The sequence below is a fragment of the Dama dama genome, chromosome 15, assembly GCF_033118175.1.
Source record: "Dama dama isolate Ldn47 chromosome 15, ASM3311817v1, whole genome shotgun sequence".
NCBI classification, from domain to species: Eukaryota; Metazoa; Chordata; class Mammalia; order Artiodactyla; family Cervidae; genus Dama; species Dama dama.
Genome location: NC_083695.1, coordinates 65,662,556 through 65,683,348, shown reverse-complemented (window position 1 = coordinate 65,683,348; position 20,793 = coordinate 65,662,556). Strand labels below are relative to the sequence as shown.

At 48.0% G+C, this 20,793-nt stretch overlaps 1 protein-coding gene across 1 annotated transcript in view; it reads right to left on the bottom strand.

Moving 5' to 3' along the window:
- Window positions 1-18,181, bottom strand: part of GOLGA7B (golgin A7 family member B) — a 53,147-nt gene extending 34,966 nt beyond the window's left edge. The window contains exon 1 of the mRNA XM_061162329.1: window positions 18,060-18,181. The gene's annotated coding sequence lies outside the window, so the exon portion shown is untranslated. The remainder of the gene's footprint in view (window positions 1-18,059) is intronic.
- Between the last annotated feature and the right edge of the window lie 2,612 nt (window positions 18,182-20,793).

The window sequence follows — 20,793 nt, the reverse complement described above, 5'->3', positions numbered from 1 at the left end:
CCACATGCACCTGTCCAGCCAGTGAGATGCCCTCTGCCCCTTCCCAAACCAGACTAACAGACAGACAAGCCCAAGAAGACAGCTCCCACCCCCACGCCCCCAGGCGCTAGCTGTCCCACCTCCATTCCTGTGTGTAAGTCTCTCCACCTCCGCCAACAGACCGGCTATTTATAACTCTGGAAAGGGAGCCCGGCCGCCAACCCTCTCCCTGCCTCCTGCTCCTGGCAGCACTCTAATTACTTCCTCAGCTGGGTGCTGCCTGCCATGGGTACCCTGGCTGGGGCTGCTGTAAATAACTGCCCCTGCCTTACACCCAGCTTCCCGAGAGGCCGGCCCAGGTACCCCTGCAGACAGCGTGATCAGCCAGGGCCTGACCCCCGCAAATGCATGACCTTTACGAGCCTGAGCTGAGGACACAGGGGGTCTTTGGAACCCACCCTCTTCTCTGCGGCCTCAGCCACAAACCTGGAAGGGCCACTTGTGTGCCTGGCACACTCTGAGGGAAAGGGGATGGCAACAGATGAATAAGCGCTGTCCACCCTCAAGGGAGGCGAACACATAAACAACTCATTATGCAAGAGAGAGGAATGAAATAAGTGCTAAATTAAGACACAAGCTGTGCCCAGGGCCTTCAGGCCCTCAATCCTTCTTCCCTACTTTATTTTTCTTATTATAAAAGCAACTCATATTCCTTCAAAAAAATTGTAAATGGAGTTAGCAAAAAGAAATGTATAATACATTCATTATCCAGCCACCCAAGGACAGCTTTGCACACCTGAGGCCCAGACTTTTTTTAAACAGGACAAGGTGTCTCAGGGACCTTCAACCTGGCACTAAGAGCAATTGAAATTTACAAGAAACTAATAGAAAGATTTCAAAGCAAGAGCATACAGACAGTATGACATGTTTATATAAAAAAGAAAATTCAAAGTCTATATAAATGCCTTGAAAACATTTGGAAGGATACAAACCAAAGGGTTAACCGTGCTCAACCAGAAGGAAAGGAGTAAGATGGGGGCCAACAGAAAAAACTTTTTTTTCTTCTGGAAATTATTTGAATTGTTATAATAAGCATATATTTTTCTTAAAAGTTTTTTTATAATTTGAATTACTTGAAAACTTCTTTAAATTGCACAATAAATAACTTCCAAATTCTCTATAGTGTTGTATCATTTCTGCCCTTAGAATAACATAATCTTAAAGCCAAAGAGACATGCAGCTGCTATGAAAAAGTTTGGCAGTTTCTCAAAAGTTAAACATAGAATTACCATAAAACCCAGTGATTCCACTCCTAAGCATGTGCTCAAGATAATTTAAAACAGGTATTTAAGAAAATACTTGCTAACAAATATTCCTAACAGTACTATCCACAATAGCCAAAAGGTGGAAACAACACAAATGTGTCATCAATGGACAAAATGTTCCATCCGTACAATGGAATATTGTTGTTCAGTTGTTAAGTTGTATCCACCTCTTTGCGACCCCATGGACTGCAGCACATCAGGCTTCCCTGTCCTTCACTATCTCTCGAAGTTTTCTCAAATTCATGTCCATTGAGTCAGTGATGCTATATAACCTTTGTCATCCCCTTCTCCTCCTGCCTTCTATCTTTCCCAGCATCAGGGTCTTTTCCCAGTGAGTCAGCTCTTCAAATCAGGTGGCCAAAGTATTGGAGCTTCAGCTTCAGCATCAGTCCTTCCAGTGAATATCAGAGTTGATTTCCATTAGGATTGACTGGTATGATCTCCTTGCAATACAAAGGATTCTCAAGAGTCTTCTCCAGCACACAGTTCAAAAGCAATAATGGGATATTAATCAGCCATAAAAAGGGATTAAGTACTGATTCACTCCACAGCTTTATGTTGTAATGTTAAAACGTTATGTTGGACTTGTCTGGTGGAGAAGTAGATGGTAATCTGCCTGCCAGCGCAGGAGACACAGGTTTGATCCCTGGTCTGGGAGGATTCCACATGCCTCGGAGTAACTAAACCCGGCACAACTATTGAGCCCAAGCTCTAGGGCCTGAGAACTGCAACTACTGAGCCCAAATGCTACACCTACTGAAGCCCAAACACCTAGGGCCAGTGCTCTGCAATAAGAGAAACCACTGCAATGAGAAGTCCACACACCGTAATGAAGAGTAGCCTTCACTCGCCACAACTAGAGAAAGACCATGCAAAGCAATGAAGACCCAGCAGAGCCAAAAAAAAAAAAAAAGACTGTCATGTTAAATGAATGGAGTCAGACACTAAGGAATGAAATAACTAGAACAGGCAAATCCAAAGAAACAGAGCGCAGATTTGTGGTCAACACAGGATGTGGGGAGGGGAGGAGATGGGAGGTGATTACTTAAGGTACAAGAGAGCTTCCAGGGTGAGGAAAAAGTTGTGAAACTAGAGAAAGATGGTGGCTGCACAGCTCTGTGAATGCAGTAAATGCCCCTGAACTTTATGCTTTAAATTGCTTGTGTTATGGATTTCCCCTCAATTAAAAAAAAACAAGACCAATGAAACACTAAAAATACTCGGTCTCACTCAGCCCTCATGTCTTCCCCACCCCAGCCCCTGCCCCTCACCACCAGCACCACCTTGGAAGATCTGAAGGAGAATCCTTCTTCCTGCCCCAGAGCAGGGCAGAGCCACAGGCTCTGAGGCCGGGAGGAGGCTGAGGAGGGTCTAAGGGGAGAGCAGGTTTCGCTGAGTGAACGAGGGGAGAGCAGGGTCCGGGTGGCGAGGCAGGGGAGAGAAGAGACAAGGCGGCAACTCTGTCTCAGGGCAGCACCTTCCTCAGAGCTGCCTCACTCTCACAGAGCCTCCTGACAGTCACGATGTCAGTACTTTTATCCCATTCTTTAGATAAGGAGACCAAGATTCTGTGTGACGTGGGAGCAGGACTGAAACCCCTTGAGTTCAAAGACTGGGCACTGAGGAGGCAGTTGGGGAAACCTGGAGTAGCTCCCCAGGGAGCCCCTCACCACAGCTGCCCAGAGCTGCTCCCTCCTGCTGGCTGGTTCCCACTCCTCACCGCTGGCCCAGGTGAGGAGAATGGGAAGGGGGAAGAGAGAGGATGACGGAGGTGCAGGATGCCCTGACTGGGGTGGAAGGTGGAGGGGCTACCTCTACACCCTCCTGCTCTTCCTCAAAGTCTAGAAGTAACCCTCTGGATGACCTTGGCCTTCCCCAAGCCTCACTTCGTGGCTCGGATCATGTTTAAGACTTGGGCTCTGCTCTAGTCTGCATGGGTCCAAACTTTGACCCATGGTTTAACAGCCCTGTGATGTTGTGCTTCCACTTCCTTAAATGTTAAATGGAGATGATGATATCAGGGTCAACCAAATAAGACTCATAAATGAGAAAAGGCTCAAAAAGGATTTAGCACAGTAACTGCTCGACATCTCACTTTTCTTTTTAGCCAAGCATCTGTTGGTGTTACCAAAGCTTCTGGGGTTGGTAGGACTGAGGCTCAGTCCGGGTCTGTCTCTCCTGCAGTTGAAGAAAGCCCCCTGTTATCATAGGTTCCAGTAGCTACCACAGACTCAGGTCTAAGAAGCGCTGGTCCAGGCACCACTGCACTGATGTTTCTGCCCCCAGCTGCTCCCGCCTGCCCTGCTCGGAGCCGCTGTGTGGTATTTCCTTTTTCCACTTGAGAACCAAATAGCTTCAGCACAGCTGCTGTGCTCTTTATAAGGATGCAGATAGTCCAATTTCTAATAATTAAGGTCCAATGATACCTGCATGTTTTATCATGTACGATGCATTTTCCCAGATATCACCCCACTTGCTCTTATCAAAAACCAGTGAGGCAGGGATCACAGTTTCCTGTGTTATCAATGTAGATTTTTGTTTGTTTAGTCATTAAAAGATACAGATCACCCAGGTAATATTCTTTGTTCTGAAATCTACTTTGATATTAACATAGCCATTCCCACTTTCTTTCCACTAGTGTCAGCATGGTACATTTTTCTCCATCCTTTTTTCCATTGAACATATTTATGCCTTTATATTTAAAGTGTGTTTCTTGGAAATAATCAGCAAAATGAAAATGCATCCCATGGATTAGGAGAAGATATTTGTAAATCATGTATCTGATAAGAGATTAATATCCAAAATAAACAACAATCTCTAAACAATGTTTAGATCATTTGCATTTAATGTGATTATTGATACGGTTAGGCTTGAGTCTATCATCTTGCTATTTGTTTTTTATTTGTTTCATCTATGTTTCACTCCCTTTGTCCATCTTCTTTCAGACTGGGTATTTTTGATGATTCTATTTTAGCTTCTCTGCTAGCTTACTAACTCTAAGCCCTTGCTATTTGAGTGGTTGCTTTATCATTTATAGGATACATCCTGACCTTATCACAGCCTACCTTCAAGTGATATCATACCACTACATAAGGAGTTAGAATAGTATATTTCCATCTCTCCCCTCCTGACATCCTTGCCCTACCCTCGGCTGTGACACAGAAACTCTCACAAGGCAGTAAACTGAGAATCATTGGCTCACTGGGGTCACTGAACTTTGCGGCCTAACATCCAGAGTCTTGAAAACCATCGTTTCATGTGTTGGGTCTATTTGTTCTTTGTTTCAGACAAAGGGGCAAATTCAATCCCTGTTACTCCATCTCAGACGGAAGAAAGTCCTCAGTGTGTCTGTGAAGACACCAGGACTTGGGTGCTAAGCCCCTGTCCAAGGTGAAGCAGCCACTAAGGGGCCCCGTGGGAGTCCAGTCGGATCTCTGGCCACCCAGCCTGGCATTCTCCATCCTGCTTCAAGGCTCCTGAGAAAGCAGAAGGAGCCGGCAGGAGAGGAGAGCAGAGGACAGCAGACTCTGCCACCGCTGCAGAAAAGCTGCTCACAGCACTGCCACCAGCTTTAGAAGCCAATGTGATGATTATTTTGCATAAAGTTACCCGTTAAGTAGCAACTTTCAGCATCTTCCAAGCTTCACCTTAAATGCTCCCTCTGCATCTTCAGAGGCCTCTGAGCCCTGTTCCTTTGTGTTTACCATCTGTCTGCCAAGGATGCTGGGACTGGCTCCCCACAGTCACTCACTAATCCACAATACAACTGTGACTGGTTGAACAGTCTCCCCATTATCCTTCCATATTTTCTGTTGAAACCAAAGACCTAATTGGTGGAATTACAGCAACTTTGATATGTGTGTATGTGTTAATGCATGTGTGTGTGTGTATGTTGATCTGGAGATAAGAAAGGAGGGGGGTCCCCTCTTTTTATCACACTACTTGACTTTAGCTCCAGGAATCTATTTAGCTTAAAAAGAGAGACTGAGAGAGAGGAAACTTCCTTTAAAATCACATGGGATACCTGGTTCTGACCAGACTCTATACACAGACCCTGCTGGGAGAGAAGAAACCAGAAGAGCCATCACTCCTCTGGTCTGTGACAGAGAAGAGCTGGGGACTCAGTCCTTTGCCAAGTCCTCTCCTCACCCCACCTCAAGCCAACCCCAGAAATGCTTTGAGAAACAAGTCTGAAGGCAGCAGCACTGCCTTCCCTTCCTGCCGGCTGCCTGTCACATATCCACTTCATTCACAGTACTGCCAGCCCACAGCAGTGGGACCCGGGAGAGTGATTAACATGGCCAAGACTCGGGTTCCTCTGTAAACTGAGCCTGAGAATATCGACCTCCCAGGGTGGATCATTAAATAAAAGCATGATGTATCTGGCATGAACTGGGAACTGGGTTTTCTTTCTAGTCTCCTCATATTCCATCCACTTTGTTCTAAATGTTCTTGTATTACCCTGAGAGGTCTGTGCCGAGACTGGTGGTCTGTTGCTCACAACGAAAACCCATGAAAGGAAAACCAGTAAATAGCACCCACCCTGTACCATCTAGATCAGAGCTTCTCACACTTCACTGCACACAAGATTCCCCTGGGGAGACTTTAAAAACCCTAAGAGCAGGCTGCACCCCAAATAGATTAAACCAGAATCTCTGAGGACCAGACATCAGGATTCTATAAAGATAACAGGGGTTTGCAATGTACAGTCAACATTGAGAATGGGTGACCTTGTCCGAGAGACAAGAGTGCTCTTGATGCTCTGCTCTCCCTCCCTTGCCCGTGATTCAGGCATGTCTCAGGGGCTTCCTGGGGTGCAGTGAGCAGGACTGTAGGACAGGGACCAGGGGAAGGTGAGTAAGACAACATTTAAGGATCTCCCATTCTCAGATTCCTGCAAGAGAAGGGTGGCCACTTCTTACATTTTGTTCCCTAGACACCTCACTCTTAGCGAGGCACTCACTCTTGGAGGTACCACCCTCCACTTGTGAGACCCAAGAACAAGGCCTTCTTACTCACTCCCTGCAGCCTAGCCCTGCCCCGGCCACCCCAGCCTACACCTCCCACCCCCACAGCTGAAGGTTCCAAAGAGAAAGGCAGTCCAGGAGCCCCACCTACCCTCCCCCAACTCAGGGAAGCATCTCTCTTTGAACAAATCACCAAATCCTCCTCCTTCCCTGCACAGAGCTATGGTTCCAGCCCCCTGGCCGGAGCCCAGCACCTGTCAGGCCACCTGGCTGAGAAGATGAAGGGGAAACAAGGTGTCCCTTACCTGCCAACCAGCCACTGTCCCTCTCCCTAGAGTTGGCTCCCTGCCCAGGTGACAGTTCAACGAGTCAGGGAAATGACAAGGCTCAGCAAAAGTCAGCATGACCTTTCCTCCAGGTGTAGGGGCAGAGACAGGAAAGCTGGAGAAGATGTTCCTCATGCCTTTAGCCTGGTGGGGGCCTCAGCTGTGCCAAGAAGGGGTGAGGGTGTTCAGAATAAACTCCACTGGAGCTGGATGGTGAAGTGGGGTCCCCAGCTGTGCCCTAGAAAACACAATTTGTCTGACCCTACTACTCTCTAAGCTACAGCCTCCTCTTCCTTGTAGTTCTCAAATTTGAGCAACCTCAACAATTACCTGGGGGGCTTCCCAGGTGGCACTAGTGGTAAAGAACTCTCCTTCCAACGCAGGGGAAGTAAGATACGTGGGTTCAATCCCTGGGTCGAGAAGATCCCCTGGAGAAGGGCACAGCAATCCACTCCAGTATTCTTGCCTGGAGAATGCCATGGACAGAGGAACCTGGCGGGCTACAGTCCATACCTTCACAAAAAGTCGGACATGACTGAAGCAACTTAGCACGCACAATTACCTGGAGAATTTTCCTCCAGCTTCTGCTCAGTAGGTCCATGTTTTGAAGCAGCACCCCTTGGTAATTCTGATCCAGATGGTCCAGCCTTTAGAACCACTTACGTGGGTCTTAGTGCCAACACCTCAGCATCTCATCTCCCTCTCATGTCCCCACCCCAGATATGTTCCCAGAAAATATCTGATGAACTCACTCACCCTGAGGAGTAGGAGACAAAGAAGACTTAGAGGGGGACACACTCTATCAGGAGATCAAGACCCACTGCCTCCTCTAGGAGACCTTCACCAATTCTTCCCATTGAAATCAGCCTGAATATCCACGGGGCCAGGCAGGGACGTATGAGCGGAGGGCCAGGCCCAGTGCCGTAGGGAGTGGTGGTGCAGGAAATGGGCACAAGTGCGCCACCGGAAGGGCGCATGGGGAGCAGCCACTTAGCACACTAGCCGCAGGAAGGCCAACCGTGGTTGTCAGACCTTCTGATTTCTCAAAAGAAGCCAGAAATCCAACTGTTATGGACAGTTTCCAATTTTTAAACCATGGGGACCAAAGCAAGCACATCTAAGGGCCAAATCTGGGTGCAAAGGGGCCATCCATTTTGCAGCCTGGTCTGGACAGTGAGCTCCTTTGGTTGAGAGACTTTCTGTTCATCCTTATGCCCTTGGTGCCAGCTCGCTGCCTGGCACACCCAGGGTGTTCCCAGCAGATGCTGTTACATGGGAAAATAAGTGAAGGCATGATGGGGCCAGCAGGTGCAAGGGGACTTCTTGCCCTACCACACCTAAGGCCAGGCTTGCCAACTAACAGTAGTGGGGCCTTCTGAGTGCCCCATTCCCACTCCCTTGCAAAGGAAGCCAAAGCTGATGTCTAAGTCATTCACACCTGGTAGTGGCCAATTCCAGCATCCCCGGATGTCCCATGAGCATCCCCTGTAGTGTAGACCTGTCTTGGGTCTATCCCTAAAGCCCCCCAGCCTCTCCTGCCTCCTGCCAATATGTGGACCCAGCCCTCCAGGTCCTATTTCATAGAGTCCCCCAGCTTGTCCCCACTTTGGGCCATTGCTCAGAAATCTTTGCCCAGGACCCATGCCCAGCTCCTCTGAGAGCAATGGCAAGAGTGCACACAGCCTCACAGCTGCCCCGGGAGAGAAGGAAGAGGGAAGAAAGGTTCATCAGGAGGCCCCTGGAGGTATCCACATGTCCTGAACAGCCGCTGACCAAGGAGACATGTCTGAGGGCTCTCAAGAGATGAAACCACGCTGTCACAGGTGATGTGCCAAAAGGGAAGCGCTCTGCCCACCAGGAAGAGTGTCTGACAGCTGCCTAAAACTGATCAGAAAAAGGAAAACAGAAGTGAAGTTATCGTAGGAACTATGTGGGGTGCAGGGTACACAGCACCGCTTCATAGGAAGGCCAAGAACAGTTACTTAGTGATGTGAGGATGAGCTGGGTTGCCGGAGCAGCAGGTGGGGAGAAGGTAGGGCAGGTACTGATGGGGAGGGAACGAGGAAGCCTTCCAGAGCGATGGAAAATGTTCACTATCTTGATCTGGATGGTACTGACACGGGTACACATACAGAAAAGCACACAAACCACACAGTACATTTAAAGATTTGTGGACTTTGTATAAATTTTACTTCAACAACAAAGTTTAAAAATAGCAATGGAAGAAAAGAAGGGAAAGACCTCTCATAGATACCCATAAATCAAGAAGCTGGAAACCTGGCACTAGTGCTTTGGGAAAGCTTAAAAAGAGACAAGAAGGCCAATGAGGTGTAAGAACCTAGCTCCCAAATGAGCCATGCAACTGATAACTAACAAAGTTAGTCAGCCAGCAGGGGGCCAAGTTCAAGTGCAAATACATAATTGAAAATGTGCTCATGGAAGAAGCCTTGAAGGCAAGAACTACAGCTTCAGAGCATCACAGCCTTCTCCCTTTAAGTCTTTTGGCTTCAATTGTCCCACTTCATCCTCACCATAAGCTTGGGGGTGGCTGTTAGGTCTCCTACTTCAAGTGGAATAAACAAAGGCCCAGGGAAGTTCAAGGACTTGCCCAAGGTCACACTGGCCATGCCAAGACTCATATCTCAGCAGGAATCATCAGGTCTGTGCCCTTGCTTCTGCACATGCCTCTCCTAGACCATGCAGCATTTGAAAACAATGCAGACATGTGGATTTCTTGTCTATGTGCATGTGTGTTCAGTCGCTCCAGTTGCGTCTGACTCTTTGCAACCCTGTGCATTGTAGCCTGCCAGGCTCCTCTGTTCTTGGGATTCTCCAGACAAGAATACTGGAGTGGGTTGTCATTCCCTCCTCCAGGGGATCTTTCCGACCCAGGGATTAAACCCGGGTCTCCTACATTGCAGGCAGAATCTTTACTGCTGAGTCACCAGGGAAGCCCATCCTTTGTCTGTAACAAGAGCCAATTAGAGACAGTCATTTTACCCAAATTTGGTTTGGGGAATAATTGCATGGGGGCATTAACTAACCGTCAGCCTTTTCTCTAGAAAAATCTCTGTTCTCAAGAGCCAACAGTCTCAAGATGCATCAAGGTGAGAGCTGTCTTGCTCAGGCCTGGCAAAGAATACAACTCTGTGAGACTTGTTGAAAGGGGACATCTTTTCCCTTTGACAGATACCCAAAGAGGGTATCAACAGCTACACAGGAAGGTGTGACAATACAGTGGGGGTTCCATCTTTATCCAGAATCTAAGGACTCCTCAGTCAGGCAAGGTGGGTGGATCAGACAGCTTACCCCAGTCCATCGATGGTGACACAGGAAATCAGAAAGACTGCAGGGAGGATACTATTAGTGCTACCCTAAAGCCATCTCCCCCTCCTCCTCACCACAGACTTTGGTTTTGTTCTAGCTCCAGAAGATGAATCATGATCAGGCTAAAGCCAACACAGTAACTTCATTTGCTTTTCCCAAATTTTAAAATTAGTTTCCTTTGTAGTCAGGATACAGTTCTAACCAACGAGACATAAAGACAAGTTTGCTGAAAGGGATTTTGCTTCCTGACAGAAGAGATAGAAATTCCCCTTAATAGAAGAAACTACCCCTTCCTCCTCCTTCCTGCCTTGAATGTGCTTGTGTGAGGACATGATGGCTGGAGCTGAGGCAGCCACCTTGCCATCAAAAGGTAATAAGCTTAAGAAAAGCTGGCACAGCAAATATAGCTGAGCAGAGATAGATCAATAGAGCCTGGGTCCTTGTTGACATTTTTGAGCTGCTCATCAATTCAAGATCAAACTTCATATGGAGATAATTCAGTGTCATAATGGTTTAAGTCACAGTCTATTTGGGTTTTTTGTTACATATATGCTATCTGACACAAAGGGCAGAGGCAGATAGACACCACCTGCAGAATTCAAGCCACATGTATGAAACCAGATAAGAAGAAGGAGCAGACCAGTTAAAGACCTGGAGGGCAGCAAGAAGCAGAGCTCAGTGGGATCACCCGGCCAAGGAATGATTTCTCGGTATTTCCTGGGCAATCAGGCCCATCATCAAAAGAAGTCTGAGCCTGCTACACTGGCCCACAGCTTTGATGGTATTCCAGGTGTCTCTCACCAGTGATTACTCAAAGCTAGTGCACAAAGAACTGTTGCCTTTCACAACCACGGAGTTATAGGGATCTGGGGGTTTGACATACTGTAACCTTGGACAGAGGAAAGGGGCTGACCTTCTCTCTTTTTAATTCAGTCCAATAACTAAAAAATAGCTAGACTCATTGCAACTGTAGTCCATGCATTAACTAATAGGGCTATGGACATTCTTTGTATTCTTTCCTGGTGGCAACTTACTGTAAACTTTTTCTCCTATAATGACCTGTTAAAGTGAGCAAGTTGCAAAATCCACATGAATTAAAGATCAGACACAAGGCTTCAGATCCACTTCTCACTGTGGCAGCCTCAAACAGTGTTCACACGCCTGTGTTGTCAGGGGTGCCCTGGGGGAGAAGTTGGAGGCTCATGGCAACCTGTGAGCCAGTTCATCAGCAGGGGGGCTTTATCCTCAGAGCAGTCGAGTGGGGCAGGTCAGAAGGGGTACCTCATGACCTGCCAGAAAAAGGAGTCCAAATTCATGGCCAGAAGAAAGCCACGGACCTGGAGACCAGTTCAGGATCTGTGTGAAGGGGGAAGATCCAGGCGCAGGGGTAGAGCTGAACCAGAATTGGAGAACAAAGCCATCGCATGAGCAAAAAGAAACAGAAGCACCCCTGAAGAAAGAGCCACTTTGCCGGCAAGTTTCTTCTTCGTGCCCACCTGCGGCAGGGGAGTTAGACCTGTGGTTAAGGACAGGTGGCAGGAGTGTGGCTGCAACCAGGGTTCTGACTAGTGACTCATGCCTTGGGAACAGTCCTCACAATGGCTTTCATTTGAGAGTGTGCCACACACCCTGCTAAGTGTTTTTTCAAATCCTCACAAAGCCCCATGATTTAGGCCCTAGAATCATCCCCGCTGAACAGGTGAGAAACTAAGGCTGAGAGAGGCCAAGTCTCTCTTGGTCTGTAAAGTCCCCCTGCTGGTGAGTGATAAAGGCAAGTTTCAAAGCCCAAGTTCAGAATCACTTCTGTGACCTCAAATCTACCCACTCACCACCTCCTGCCTCCTCTGCCTGAACTCCTCCCGAACCTGACGACTCCCACTGATCCCACCCTGCCTTCCTACTTTGTAGGGCCTCTACCAGCCTGCTTGCTGCGGCGTTACTTATCGTTGCCAGGTGGTGACCAAACGACCCCTGAGGGTGCTCCCTGTTACCCCAGGAGCCCTGTAAGCTCTTTAGGGACCATAACAACCGGGAATGCTGCTAGCTACAAGTAACAGAATGTTCAACTAAATTAGCTCCCATAATAAGGTGACTTATGATCTCATACAAAGTTAGCCTGGGAACTTCCGTGGTAGTTCAGTGGTTAAGAATGTGCCTGCCGATGCAAGAGACACAGGTTTCAATCTCTTGTCCAGAAAGATACCACCTGTGTGCCACGACTACTGCAGTCTGTACTCTAGAGCCCACATGTTCTAAGCACGCCACAACTACTGAAGCCCACATGTTCTAAGCACCCTTGCTCTGCAACAAGAAAAGCCACCATAGTGAGAAGCCTGCACAGTGCAACTAAAGAATAGCCCCTGCTTGCTACAACTAGAGAAAACCCATGCACAGCTATGAAGGTCCAGCACAGCCAAAAATAAATCATAATAATTAATTATTTTTTAAAGAAGTGTTAACCTGGGGACTTTTCTGGTGGTCCAGTGGTTAAGATTCGGAACTTCCAATACAGGGCACACAAGTTCAATCCCTGGTCTGGGAACTAAGATCCTACGTGCTATGTGGACAAAAAAGAAAAAAAAAAAGAAAGAAAAAATTTATTGTACTGAATAAAAATTAAAATACACCATATCAACTTTGAAAAATATTTTTAAAAAAGAGTTAGCCTAGAGGCAAGTGCCTTCCAGATGATGTTAATTTAGTAGCTCAACAAAATCAGGGCTTTGGGTTAGATTCCCTGGTATTCTCTTGACTTTACCCACATGGTCATAAGAGGCCTGCAACAGTGACAAACAGCCCATGCTCACACCATACCAACCAAAGACAGGAAGGGATCCTTGTACCCTTGTCTGGAGAACCATTAAAATGTTCCCTGGTGCTTCCCTGTGAAACTGTGACTTACAGCAAGAGAGAGATATTTGGTCTTCACCCCTGTCCCTAGCACAGAGCTCAGGATACCTTGGAATTTCCTAAGTGATAAGAGCCATAAAGATGAAAGGAGACTCTTTTGTTATTCATAACAAGGCCCTTTCAACCACACCTGAATTTATGTTAAAATGTGATTTTTGGAAAGTCCCTGGATAACCAGCCACAGGATGGGGGCTGGTTGCCAAGGGGAAGCAATCATGTGATTAGAGAGGTGGAACTTTCAGCCCCTCAACTCAGCTTCCTAGGAGGGGAAGGGGCTGGGGATGAGTTCAAGCAGTGGCTGATGATGTAATCAATCATGTCTATGTGATAAAGCCTCCATTTAAAAAAAAATTTTAAGCCCTAATTCAAGAGGCTCAGAGAACTTCTAGGGGCTCAGTGAACAAGCAGCAGTGCTGGGAGAGTGGCACACCCAGAGGGGGTCCCTTCCCCCACACCTCGCTCTATCTTTCTCTTCCAGCTGACTGTTTCTGAGTTGTGTCCTTTTTATAATAAACTGGCGATACCATAAGTAAACTTTTCCTGAGTTCTGTGAGCCATTCTAGGCGGTTAATTGAAGGCAAGGAGAGGTCATGGGGACCTCCAATTTACAGCCAGTAGTTTACAAGTGTAACAGGAGGGAAAGGGGCAGGGCACAACTTTTGAAAGAATGATGTAGCCCAAGGACACAACATAAACTGATTAGAATCAAATGGGCCCAGGACGGCAGACAAGACTAGACCTTGATCCTGAATCAGCAAGTGAAATGACACAGCCAGACATGCCACGACAGTTCCAAGGCACTGTTAAAAGACCAAGGCACTGTTCAATGGAAAAGGATGGAGAAAGATGTACCGTGCTAACACTAGTGAAAAGAAAGTGGGAGTGGCTTCGTTAATATCAAAGTAGGGAGAAGCATCCGGCTTGATTGGTGTGATCTAGAGGGTAGAAATCCCAGGGAAGGAGACAAAGCTTTAAGGGAGAAAACTTCACCCTCTCCACCAGGAATAGCAGCCTTGAGGGTAGTGGCTTGAGCCTGGCAGCACCAGGCAGACGCCAGTTGAGCCAAGGTACCACTATCTCTGGGTGCTAAATGCATGAGATCCAATCAAGGAAATCTAGCCCCAGCTCCCCAAAATGTTACGGAGCTTTCCTCTGACACAGTAGTCCTCAAACTTTTACAAGCATGAGAACCTGGCAGTGCAGTGGTTAAGAGTCTGAGCTTCCACTGCAGGGGATGCAGGTTTGATCCCTGGTCCAGACACTAAGATCCTACATGGTCTTAGTCAAAAGCATAACATGGTCCAAAAACAACCAAAGAATCATTTGGGGAGGCATGTCAAAAAAAACTGACCCCAGGCTCCACCCGGAGATTCAAATTTAAATTTAGTAGATCTGAGGAGATTCCACATTTTCGGCAAAATGATGAGAGCTCCAAGGACCAGACTTGAGGACACCTGGGCTAAACTCCCACTGCATGCTGTCTCAGAGCCCCAAGGTTGGGGCTGAGCCCATAGGTAAAATCGCTGTACATAAAGAACCACTTTGTGCTGAGAAAAACAGGCACAGGGAATCTGGCACCTTGATGGTGCTCAGAGAGAAAACTAAACAGGTGCTAATGAATTCTGGTCCTAATTCAGGAGGTGTGGCACGCCGGCACCTCAGAGGAGAGAAGTTATTCAATGTGATCACTAGAAAGGTAGGGGATGAGAGAGTGAGTCGGGATGCTCTCCAAAAGGCACCCAGCCAGCCAGCCCTTGGCTGGAGCCAAGGGAGACCACAACCAAGGAACAGCTTCCTAGGTGTCTCAGCGGTAAAGAATCCGCCTGCCAACACAGGAGACACAGGTCTGATCCCTGGGTTGGGGAAGATCCCCTGGAGAAGGAAATGGCAACCTGCTCCAGTATTCTTGACTGGAAAACCCACGGACTGAGGAGGCTGTTGGGCTACAGTCCATGGGGTCGCCAAGAGTCAGACGTGACTGAGCATGCACACGCGCATCATGACCAGTGAAGAATGGCAGGACCCAACTTTAGGGGGCACCACTCATCTTCACGTCTTTGTGAATGGCTCCCCTAGAGTTGCTCGCTGTGGGGGGAGGGGGACCTGAAAACGAGGCTACAAATGCACAGTCCAAACCCTTTGGCACAGTGTTCAAAGTCCTTCAGTCGCCCCAACCCAACCTACAGGTGCCTTTTCCTCTGAGTGACTTCTTCTGGAATTGCCTTATTTGTAGAGAAAAAAAAAACAAACAAACAAACTGGGAATTCTGTTCCCTAGTCCTGCCCCTGTGTGCTCTGGCAAACCCCACTCAGCACTCAAGATCCCAGCCAGTATCTTTCCTCATGTGAAACCTTTCCCAGCGCCCCAGACACAGCAGTCTCTCCTCCCACATCTGGGCCCCCCTGCACACACTGTATTCTACAGCAGAACTGAACACATGTCCATGTAGTCTCACGAGGGCAGGGGCTCTGTCTGTTTTGCTCCCTGGTGCTTCCCAAATGCCTAGGACAGTGGTCCGCATGTACGAAATGCAGTGTAACTATTTGTTGAATGAATGAATGAACTTTGCAAGACAGAAGCACCAACCAGTTCCACCACACGAACCAGCCAGTGGCCCCTGCACCAGTGTTCTCAGTGGAGAGCGCAGAGTCCCAGGAGCCCCTCTGGGTTATGCAAAGGTGAGGCACATAGACGTGCATTGCCCAGAACTTCCCACAGCCAGACAAAGACCACTGCTCCCAGTTTCCCTTGGAATGCAGAGTGAGTATTGAGGAGCAGGGGGCTACATTTGCAAAGGGCCCCAAAAGTCTCCTGCCCAAGCCCTGCACCCTCAAAGGTGGCTGTTTGGGAAATTCTCCAGTGAAGAGTTTTGATGGTAGCCGAAAGCAACTTATTGGAAATCACACCACAGTCTCCAAAGGGTTGGGGCCTGTCCAAGCCCTATATCTGGTCCCAATCCTGGCCCCTGAAGTCAAAAAAAAGGGGACATAGCCTGGGGCTGAAGTTGACCCCCCTTAGCACCCAGCCCCTCAGGCACTGAGTGAACATAAACCAAAAGAATCAGAACTTCAGGAGCTCAGGACCTCCCTGGTGGTCCAGTGGCTAAGACTCTGAGCTCCCAATGCACAGGGACCAGGTTCAAGCCCTGGTCAGGGAACTAGCTTCACATACTGCAACTAAGGATTCACATGCTGCAAATGAAGATCCTGCATGCTGCAATGAAGACAAATAAATAAATTTTTTAAAAAGAAAAAGAACTTTGGGAGGTCAAGAATGAGCTGCCCCAATCTGCCTGAGAAGCAGGTCACAGCATCCCTGAGCAATCAGGTGAGGACTCACAGGACCATCTGGAACTGGAGCCAATAGTTAAAACCCTTAAAGCCGGGGCCTGTGAGTGGATGGTTCACCCTCTCCAGCCATCTTCCATGAAGCACTTCAAGGCACGATGGAGCCCACTGGACTGAGCAGCACCATGGAATCTTGGATACTTTAGAAGGCCTCACTAGGGACACGCCAGAAAATGGATTTTTTTCCATGATTAATTGAAAAAATAAGAGCTGTGATTGCATTTTGTGAAGCTGATAATTTAGCACCCATTCAAACCATTGTTTTGCATTATTTAGGTACACAACATGTATTTAGTTAAAATGAGGAGAAACTGACTCTCTCTTATAAGACTTGAATACCTTTCTTTAGGTTCAAAATAATGGATTTATAACATGCATTTATTAGAGGCAATTTTCTAAACCAGACAGCTTCCTGGGAAGCATAGACACCATTTAAAATTTAGATGCTAAAATAAATCACTTGTTCCTGATAAACAGCACTATGCTGACATTAATCAGCTTCAGGGTCGCAACTGGTGGGGGCTGGTTACTCCAGTGACCTGCAGAGGGCAGGACTCAGGGTAGGGGGTGACTTGCTGACACAAACTTCTGGGGGAAAAATGCGGAAGTAGGTTGGCAGGGGTAAGGGGGGATTTGATTTTGTTTTGTTTTTTATTTCCACTGAGCACATCTCTTCAGTCTGAACCAAAGCAGTTAATTTAGGCCAGGGGTCAGCAAACTTTTTCTGGAAAGGGCCAGACAGTAAATATTTTAGGCTGTGTGAGCCAGAAAGCAAAACTGAACAACTGTCAGCTAAAGGGCTACATGGTCTTTTTTCACATTTACATTTAAAACTGTGAAGTCTATTCTTAGCTCTCAGATTGTATAAGACCAGGTGGTGGGCTAGATTTGGTCTGTGGGCCACCGTCTGCCAAGTCCCAATTTAAATCAGGCAGTTACTGAAGTGTGGAGTTCCCAGGCCCTAGATGCATGACTTACAAAAGTGATGTTCTGGTGCCTTTAGTGACGATTTCATAGCTAACTCCTCAGAACAATTCTAAATAATAAAATATTGATACTACCTGATGCTTGCAGAACACTTTACAATGTCTTCCCCATCTATGTAAATGCCACCATCACCAGGAATCATTCTTAATTCTATCCCTGCCTTTCCTTCCTACGATCAGCAAGTTCTGATGATTTCAAAACATATCATAAAACCAACCACTGAACTCCAACAGATGCTTACACACCATGTTCATAGAAGCATCCTTCACAATGGACAAAGTGTGGAAATAACCTAAATACCTATCAACAGATGAATGAATGAACAAAACACATAATATCCATAGAATGGAGCATTATTTAACTGTGAAAAGGAACGACATTCTAATACAAGCAACAAGGTAGATGAACCTTGAAGACATTCAAACTGAAATAAGCCAGAAGCAATATGACAAATAGTGTATGATTCTACTTCTATGAATTATCCCAGAATAGTCACATGCATAGAGACAGAAAGTAGAACAGAGATTACCAGAGACTGGGTGGAGGAGGAAGGAGGAGTTATTATTTAATGGGTACAGAGTTTCTGTTTGGGATGATGAGAAAGTTATGGAAATGGATAGTGATGATGGCTGCACAACATTGGGAATGAATATAATGCCACTGAACTGTACACTTTAAAATGATTAAAATAAAAATTTGTTAAGAATATTTTACCACAATTTTCTAAATTTAAAAAAAATAACATAAACACCCACCAATGTCATAGCCTCTGCCACCACCTTAACCCAAATGACCAGGATTTTTGGCTTCTTGACTAGCCTCCCAATGTCCCTTCTTGTCCCCTACACTGCCTTCTCCACAGAACCACAGAAATCAGGTAACCACTCTTACGTAAAACTCTTCAGTGATGTCTACCCATGCTCCTGGAAGTGTGGGCGACAGACCAACCACATCAGCATCTCTGGAGAGCTCGTGAGAGATGCAGAATCTCAGGCCCAGCCCAGACCACCCGATGCCGGTGTGTGATGGTGCATGATGCAGAAGCACTGGGGCAGCCAACCACGCCCCACCTCAAGCCCCAGCTCTCCTTCCTGCCTCCTCTCTCCAGCCAGAGAAACTCCTTCCTACACCTGACTCTCCTTGTTTAGCCTCCCTTGCAGCTAGCGCCATTCTGATTCATCAGAGGGAGCAGAGTCTGCCTTGTATAAATGTGTTTGCCTGGAGTGGCTGCAGACACCTACACCCAGAGAGGGCAGTTTCAAGAGTGGCAGAACATCAGCCCAACACCATCAGGCCATTGAACTAGTGTTAGCAGCCAACTGGGCTCCCATTACCTTGAGAGTAAAACTCAAGCTCCCTGCCAGTGCCCACAGGCCTCCCCTAGTGGCCCCTGCCTGACCCCAAGCTCCATCTCATACCTATCTCCCCTCTGCTTATGGCAGTCCACCCACCAGCCAGACCTCCCTGGTGACCCCTCATGGGGAATGTTCTTTATATGGTTGGCTCTTTACATCAACTGCTCCAACTGCTCAGATGGTCCCTCTCTACCAACCCATCTGAGGTCGAGTGAGACCCATCACCTGTCTTATTCACAGCACTGCACACTATGAGAAATCACCATATTTGTTCCTTCATTGACAGATTTATTGGGTATTTCCTTACCCACCCCCCTACCCTATTTAGATCCCATGAGTGGGACCGAGGAAGGACCTCAACTGTTCTTACTGGTTCCTAGAAGATCTCTGGTCCCTAGAAAAGTGACCAGCTCTAGATAGGGGCTTGATAAATCATTGTTGATTGAATAATGAATGAACATGCAAATACTGGTCACATGCCTTATTCAATTAGTTCTGACCACTCACTACCCTATGACATAATCAGGATAAAAGTATCTTTTAAAAAATCCATCTTGCTGGTGAGCCAAAGGAAATCCCAAGAGGCAAAGTGGTTCCCAGCTAATAAGCAGCATCTACATCCAGTGGGTAAGCCATGGAGTGGACACAGCGGGATCCAGTCCCAGCCTCTGCTTCACCTGCTGTGTGACCTTGAACTAACCACTGAGGACCTCACTGTGCCATTTTCTCTTTGAAGACAAAGCTGACAGCACCTCCCTCCTAAGACTAGAGGATTAAAGGAGACAGTTCAGAGACAGCGCCTGGCCCGATGCCTGGCACACAGGAAGCACGAAAAACACTAAAGGACTAAAAATAGTTATACTCCTTGCTAGTTCATATTCATTATTCATGGCCATCTATAACGATAGTGCCGGAATTATTATGTTAGCTCACGGATGCTGAATGCCACAACCAGGACCGCGCTGGCTCGGGTCCTGACCTCATACCCCGCTCATTGGTCTCAAGCCCCCGCGGCCCCCAGCACAGTCCTCGCCCCCTCTCCACACCCCAGGAGCAGGAGCTTTGGAGGGGTGAGAGGTGCCTGAGTCATGGCTCTGTTGGCCTCCCCCGTGTGCCTTCAGAACCCAGCCCGGCCCGCCCGCTCCCTTCAACCCCACACCTTCCCCTGCAACAAGCAACTGGGGCCCTGAGTTGCTGGCAACTCATAGGAGCCCTTCATGCGCCCTTCCCTGCCAGTGGCCTGGGTGACCCCGACTCCCAGCACAGGTTCTGAGATGAGGCTGCAGGTGACCCCCTAAGGCTGCATACAGGCCTGTGTCTGCATCTCTGTCTGCCCAGGGGCAGGTGGCTCTCTGAGCTCCAGACCTGCAGTGGGCACAGCCGGGGGCAGCTGGGGGCTCTGCCTGCTGTGTGGCCTCAGCTGGTCCACTCCCCACTCCCCCCAGCGAGCGTCTCTCTTCACCATGGGGTGATGGAGCACATGAGGTTTGGCTGACTCTGGAACCTCAACCAAGCTGCTTAAAATCCAGAAGCCGTATTGTGTGCACCATAATCTCCTGCGAGGAACAAAGAGAGAGGCAGGGCTCTGCCCAGAAGAACAAGGGCCACCACTTACTGAGTGCCCAAAGTATGCCAGGCACGCTTCTCCATGTTCTACCAACATTGTATCATTTAAGCCTGATGGCAACCTTGTGAGGCATGAACTATTATTATTTCCATTGCACAGATAAGGCCCAAACAAGACAAAGAGGTCTCAGGCATAGTCACACAGTTAAGTAAGTGTGAGAATCTGGTTTGAATCCACGCAGTGTGACTCTGGAGCCTACAGTTCCTCCCCCTGGCTCCATCAGAACCCACTGGGCTGAGTACCCCGTGACCCACCCAACTGCCACCCCTGGAGGGCCCCCAGGCAGGCAAGGACAGAGAGCCCGAAGGAGAAGAGGCAGCACCCCTGGGCTTGATCAGGCCTGCCAGATGTAGCATCTGCTGCCCCAAAGGTCAGACAGGCCCCCCTTATGAGGTCCCGCCAATGGACACGGGAGCCGCTAATGAGGCCATCATGACAGATGGAGGCCAGCATGCCAGCTTCTCCAGAGATGGCTCTCCCTCCAGAGGGCCTTGGGAGGGGCAGTGGGCCCCTCTTGGGACCAGGTGTCCTGGGTTCCTGCCATGCTTTGGAAGGTTCTGTCCTGGCTCCTTCCTTCCTCCGTCTTTTCTCCTCCTCTGACCACCTGGAGGCCAGTGACCTTGGCTCTAGCTGCATAAGGATT